The 7,376-nt window shown below is 54.3% G+C and overlaps 1 pseudogene; it reads left to right on the plus strand.

The window, feature by feature from the left end:
- Positions 1-347: 347 nt before the first annotated feature.
- LOC144953712 (pleckstrin homology domain-containing family A member 2-like) lies at positions 348-7,235 on the plus strand (annotated as a pseudogene).
- The last annotated feature ends 141 nt before the right edge of the window (positions 7,236-7,376 follow it).

The raw sequence follows: 7,376 nt of genomic DNA on the forward strand, positions 1-7,376 counted from the left end.
ATATTTTATTATGTTTTATTTTAATAATAATATGAAAAATAAAACACAATAATAATAATAAAACACAAGAAATAAATAAAACACAATAATAAAAATAAAACGTAATATTTTATTACGTTTGTTTTTTATTATTTTATTATTTCACCTTCTACGCGATGGCTTTACCGAAAGAGCCAAGAAGGTGACAGTGCATATCATCATCATCATCAGAGTTGTTTCTTTTTGTTTGCATTTTGACTGCTTGTGTTGTGGTGATTGCAAACATGATGCCTTGTATAAAGGTGTCAGTTTTTGTACCAGTTGAAAGGGTCAAAACCTACTAATCGATTTTGCCACTGGTAAAGGAGATGTCTCATAGTGTGAATGCTTCACCCAGAGCTCTCATACTCTGATGAGTGACAACCGGTGACTCAACAGTGACTCACGGCCTACCCGGCTACCCGTACCCGGCCGCACCAGGGTCGCAAACGGGTAGCCGTACCCAGCCGGGTACGGCTACCCGTACCCAGCCGGGTACGGGTAGCCGAGTATCTGGTAGGGTACGGGTATCGGGTAGGGTACGGGTATCGGGTAGGGTACGGGTATCGGGTAGGGTACGGGTATCGGGTAGGGTACGGGTATCGGGTAGGGTATGGGTATCTGGTAGGGTACGGGTATCGGGTAGGGTACGGGTATCGGGTAGGGTACGGGTATCGGGTAGGGTACGGGTATCGGGTAGGGTACGGGTATCGGGTAGGGTACGGGTATCGGGTAGGGTACGGGTAGGGTACGGGTATCGGGTAGGGTACGGGTATCGGGTAGGGTACGGGTATCGGGTAGGGTACGGGTATCGGGTAGGGTACGGGTATCGGGTAGGGTACGGGTATCGGGTAGGGTACGGGTAGGGTACGGGTATCGGGTAGGGTACGGGTATCGGGTAGGGTACGGGTATGGGGTAGGGTACGGGTATCGGGTAGGGTACGGGTATCTGGTAGGGTACGAGTAGGGTACGGGTAGGGTACGGGTATCGGGTAGGGTACGGGTATCGGGTAGGGTACGGGTATCGGGTAGGGTAGGGTACGGGTAGGGTACGGGTATCGGGTAGGGTACGGGTATCGGGTAGGGTACGGGTATCGGGTAGGGTACGGGTAGGGTACGGGTACGGGTAGGGTACGGGTAGGGTATTGGGTAGGGTACGGTTAGCGGGTACGGGTAGGGTACGGGTAGGGTACGGGTATCGGGTACCTGGTTTGCAACCTCTGACACGGCATCTCTGACTTTGCAGTGATCAACGGGATGGAGACGCGTTGGATCGTACAGGCGGATAACGAAGAGGACCTGGACAGCTGGATTCAAGTGCTGAACGAAGCTTGCAAGATCACGGTAGAGACGGGGGGGGGGGGGGGGGGTCACGGTGCTAGAGATGGGGGTCACAGCGCTAGAGATGGGGGTCACGGTGCTAGAGATGGGGGTCACAGCGCTAGAGATGGGGGTCACGGTGCTAGAGATGGGGGTCACGGTGCTAGAGATGGGGGGGGTCACGGCGCTAGAGATGGGGGTCACGGTGGTAGAGATGGGGGTCACGGCGCTAGAGATGGGGGGGTCACAGCGCTAGAGATGGGGGGGTCACGGCGCTAGAGATGGGGGGGTCACGGCGCTAGAGATGGGGGGGTCACGGCGCTAGAGATGGGGGTCACGGCGGTAGAGATGGGGGTCACGGCGCTAGAGATGGGGGGGTCACAGCGCTAGAGATGGGGGTCACAGTGCTAGAGATGGGGGTCACGGCGCTAGAGATGGGGGTCACGGCGCTAGAGATGGGGGTCACGGTGCTAGAGATGGGGGTCACGGCGCTAGAGATGGGGGTCACGGCGCTAGAGATGGGGGTCACGGCGCTAGAGATGGGGGGGTCACAGCGCTAGAGATGGGGGGCACGGTGCTAGAGATGGGGGTCACAGCGCTAGAGATGGGGGTCACGGTGCTAGAGATGGGGGTCACAGCACTAGAGATGGGGGTCACAGCACTAGAGATGGGGGTCACGGCGCTAGAGATGGGGGTCACGGTGCTAGAGATGGGGGTCACAGCACTAGAGATGGGGGTCACGGCGCTAGAGATGGGGGTCACGGTGCTAGAGATGGGGGTCACAGCACTAGAGATGGGGGTCACGGTGCTAGAGATGGGGGTCACGGTGCTAGAGATGGGGGTCACAGTGCTAGAGATGGGGGTCACGGCGCTAGAGATGGGGGTCACGGTGCTAGAGATGGGGGTCACAGCGCTAGAGATGGGGGTCACGGCGCTAGAGATGGGGGTCACGGCGCTAGAGATGGGGGGGTCACGGCGCTAGAGATGGGGGGGTCACGGCGCTAGAGATGGGGGTCACGGTGGTAGAGATGGGGGTCACAGCGCTAGAGATGGGGGGGTCACGGCGCTAGAGATGGGGGTCACGGTGCTAGAGATGGGGGTCACGGCGCTAGAGATGGGGGTCACAGCGCTAGAGATGGGGGTCACGGCGCTAGAGATGGGGGTCACGGCGCTAGAGATGGGGGTCATGGCGCTAGAGATGGGGGTCACGGCGCTAGAGATGGGGGTCACAGCGCTACAGATGGGGGGGTCACAGTGCTAGAGATGGGGGGGTCACAGCGCTAGAGATGGGGGTCACAGCGCTAGAGATGGGGGGGTCACGGCGCTAGAGATGGGGGTCACGGCGCTAGAGATGGGGGGGTCACGGCGCTAGAGATGGGGGGGTCACGGCGCTAGAGATGGGGGTCACGGTGCTAGAGATGGGGGGGTCACAGTGCTAGAGATGGGGGTCACGGTGCTAGAGATGGGGGTCACAGTGCTAGAGATGGGGGTCACAGCGCTAGAGATGGGGGGGTCACGGCGCTAGAGATGGGGGGTCACGGCGCTAGAGATGGGGGGGTCACGGCGCTAGAGATGGGGGGGTCACGGCGCTAGAGATGGGGGTCACGGTGCTAGAGATGGGGGGGTCACAGTGCTAGAGATGGGGGTCACGGTGCTAGAGATGGGGGTCACGGTGCTAGAGATGGGGGGGTCACAGTGCTAGAGATGGGGGTCACGGTGCTAGAGATGGGGGTCACGGTGCTAGAGATGGGGGTCACAGCGCTAGAGATGGGGGTCACGGCGCTAGAGATGGGGGTCACAGCGCTAGAGATGGGGGTCACGGTGCTAGAGATGGGGGGGTCACAGCGCTAGAGATGGGGGTCACGGTGCTAGAGATGGGGGGGTCACAGCGCTAGAGATGGGGGTCACGGTGCTAGAGATGGGGGTCACAGCGCTAGAGATGGGGGTCACGGCGCTAGAGATGGGGGTCACAGCGCTAGAGATGGGGGGGTCACAGTGCTAGAGATGGGGGTCACAGCGCTAGAGATGGGGGTCACGGTGGTAGAGATGGGGGTCACAGCGCTAGAGATGGGGGGGTCACAGCGCTAGAGATGGGGGTCACGGTGGTAGAGATGGGGGTCACAGCGCTAGAGATGGGGGTCACGGCGCTAGAGATGGGGGTCACGGCGCTAGAGATGGGGGTCACGGCGCTAGAGATGGGGGTCACAGTGCTAGAGATGGGGGTCACGGCGCTAGAGATGGGGGTCACGGCGCTAGAGATGGGGGTCACAGCGCTAGAGATGGGGGGGTCACAGCGCTAGAGATGGGGGGGTCACAGCGCTAGAGATGGGGGTCACGGTTCTAGAGATGGGGGGGTCACAGCGCTAGAGATGGGGGTCACGGTGGTAGAGATGGGGGTCACAGTGCTAGAGATGGGGGGGTCACAGCGCTAGAGATGGGGGTCACATCGCAAGAGATGGGGGTCACGGTGGTAGAGATGGGGGTCACAGTGCTAGAGATGGGGGTCACGGCGCTAGAGATGGAGTCACAGCGCTACAGATGGGGGAGTCACGGCGCTAGAGATGGGGGTCACAGCGCTAGAGATGGGGGTCACATCGCTAGAGATGGGGGTCACGGCGCTAGAGATGGGGGTCACAGCGCTAGAGATGGGGGTCACGGCGCTAGAGATGGGGGTCACGGCGCTAGAGATGGGGGGGTCACAGTGCTAGAGATGGGAGTCACAGCGCTAGAGATGGGGGTCACGGCGCTAGAGATGGGGGGGTCACAGTGCTAGAGATGGGGGTCACGGTGGTAGAGATGGGGGTCACAGCGCTAGAGATGGGGGGGTCACAGCGCTAGAGATGGGGGTCACATCGCTAGAGATGGGGGTCACATCGCTAGAGATGGGGGTCACAGCGCTAGAGATGGGGGTCACGGTGCTAGAGATGGGGGTCACGGTGCTAGAGATGGGGGTCACGGTGCTAGAGATGGGGGTCACAGCGCTAGAGATGGGGGTCACGGTGCTAGAGATGGGGGTCACGGCGCTAGAGATGGGGGTCACGGTGCTAGAGATGGGGGTCACAGCGCTAGAGATGGGGGTCACGGTGCTAGAGATGGGGGGGTCCTTGTGTGATATTTGTAGGTGCCCAAGGATCTGAAGGTGTCCTCGGAAGTGCCTGAGGGTCCTCACCGCACGGAGGTCATCGCTGGGGTGGTTGTCCACCTGCCCATGGGACAGGTGAGGTCACCGTGCTGATGATGATGATGATGATGTTGTTGCTGATGATGATGATGTTGCTGATGCTGATGATGTTGCTGATGATGATGCTGATGATGTTGCTGATGCTGATGATGATGATGATGTTGCTAATGATGATGATGTTGCTGATGATGATGATGATGCTGATGATGATGATGCTGATGATGATGATGTTGCTGATGATGATGATGTTGCTGATGATGATGATGCTGATGATGATGATGTTGCTGATGCTGATGATGTTGCTGATGATGATGCTGATGATGTTGCTGATGCTGATGATGATGATGCTGATGATGATGATGTTGCTGATGATGATGATGTTGCTGATGATGATGATGCTGATGATGATGATGTTGCTGATGATGATGATGCTGATGTTGCTGATGATGATGATGATGTTGCTGCTGATGATGATGATGCTGATGATGTTGCTGATGATGATGATGATGATGATGTTGTTGCTGATGATGATGATGATGATGATGTTGCTGATGATGATGATGCTGATGTTGCTGATGGTGATGATGTTGCTGATGATGATGATGTTGCTGATGATGATGATGCTGATGTTGCTGATGATGATGATGCTGATGTTGCTGATGGTGATGATGTTGCTGCTGCTGATGATGTTGCTGATGATGATGATGCTGCTGATGATGATGTTGCTGATGATGATGATGCTGCTGATGATGATGTTGCTGATGATGTTGCTGATGATGATGATGATGTTGATGATGATGATGATGTTGCTGCTGATGATGATGTTGCTGCTGATGATGCTGCTGATGATGATGATGTTGCTGCTGATGATGATGTTGCTGCTGATGATGTTGCTGATGATGATGTTGTTGCTGATGATGATATTGTTGCTGATGATGATGTTGCTGATGATGATGTTGTTGCTGCTGATGATGATGTTGTTGCTGCTGATGATGATGATGTTGTTGCTGCTGATGTTGTTGTTGCTGCTGATGATGTTGCTGATGATGATGTTGTTGCTGATGATGATGATGTTGCTGCTGATGATGCTGCTGCTGATGATGTTGTTGATGATGATGATGCTGCTGCTGATGATGATGTTGATGCTGCTGATGATGTTGCTGCTGCTGATGATGATGATGTTGCTGCTGATGCTGCTGCTGATGATGATGATGTTGCTGCTGCTGATGATGTTGTTGCTGATGATATGATGATGATGATGTTGCTGCTGATGATGATGTTGCTGCTGCTGATGATGATGATGATGATGCTGCTGATGATGATGCTGCTGATGATGATGATGTTGCTGCTGATGATGATGATGATGTTGCTGCTGATGATGATGCTGCTGCTGATGATGATGATGATGTTGCTGCTGATGATGATGATGCTGATGATGATGATGCTGCTGCTGATGATGATGATGTTGCTGATGATGATGATGTTGCTTTGCTGATGATGCTGATGATGCTGCTGCTGATGATGATGATGATGCTGCTGATGATGATGATGTTGCTGCTGATGATGATGATGCTGCTGCTGATGATGATGCTGATGATGATGTTGCTGCTGATGATGATGATGTTGCTGCTGATGATGATGCTGATGATGATGCTGCTGCTGCTGATGATGATGATGTTGCTGCTGATGATGATGTTGTTGCTGATGATGATGCTGCTGCTGATGATGTTGCTGCTGCTGATGATGATGTTGCTGCTGATGATGATGTTGCTGCTGATGCTGATGATGCTGCTGCTGATGATGATGATGCTGATGATGATGATGTTGCTGCTGATGATGATGATGCTGCTGATGATGATGATGCTGATGATGATGATGTTGCTGCTGATGCTGATGATGCTGCTGATGATGATGTTGCTGCTGATGATGATGATGATGTTGCTGATGATGATGATGATGCTGCTGATGATGATGATGTTGCTGCTGATGCTGATGATGCTGCTGCTGATGATGATGATGCAGATGATGATGATGTTGCTGCTGATGATGATGATGCTGCTGATGATGATTGATGATGATGCTGCTGATGATGATGATGATGATGATGCTGATGATGATGATGATGATGCTGATGATGATGATGCTGCTGATGATGATGATGATGCTGCTGATGATGATGATGATGATGCTGCTGCTGATGATGCTGCTGATGATGATGATGCTGCTGATGATAATGATGCTGCTGATGATGATGATGATGATGATGCTGATGATGATGATGATGCTGCTGATGATGTTGTTGCTGATGATGATGATGCTGCTGATGATGATGCTGCTGATGATGATGCTGCTGATGATGATGTTGCTGATGATGATGCTGCTGCTGATGATGCTGCTGCTGCTGCTGATGATGCTGCTGATGATGTTGTTGCTGATGATGATGCTGCTGCTGATGATGTTGCTGCTGCTGATGATGTTGTTGCTGATTATGATGATGTTGCTGATGATGTCACTGATGACGATGTTTGATAACGACGACGACGACGACGACGACGACACAGGAGTGGTCCCCTCTCTCCGAATGTGGTTCTGGACGCTCCCCACCGCCTGGCCACATTGTCCACCTTGTCCACCTCGTCCACCTTGTCCACCTCGTCGCCGCCTCGACTGCCCCACGTCATCCGTACGGGATACTGCGTCAAGCAGGGGCGGCGTGGTGGGCGACTACTACTCCACCTACTCCACCTCCACCTCCACCACCTCCACCTCCACCACCACCTCCACCACCTCCACCACCACCACCACCTCCACCTCCACCACCTTTACCACCACCACCTCCACCTCCACCACCTTTACC

The sequence above is a fragment of the Lampetra fluviatilis genome, chromosome 81 (genome assembly GCF_964198595.1).
Source record: "Lampetra fluviatilis chromosome 81, kcLamFluv1.1, whole genome shotgun sequence".
NCBI lineage: Eukaryota > Metazoa > Chordata > Hyperoartia > Petromyzontiformes > Petromyzontidae > Lampetra > Lampetra fluviatilis.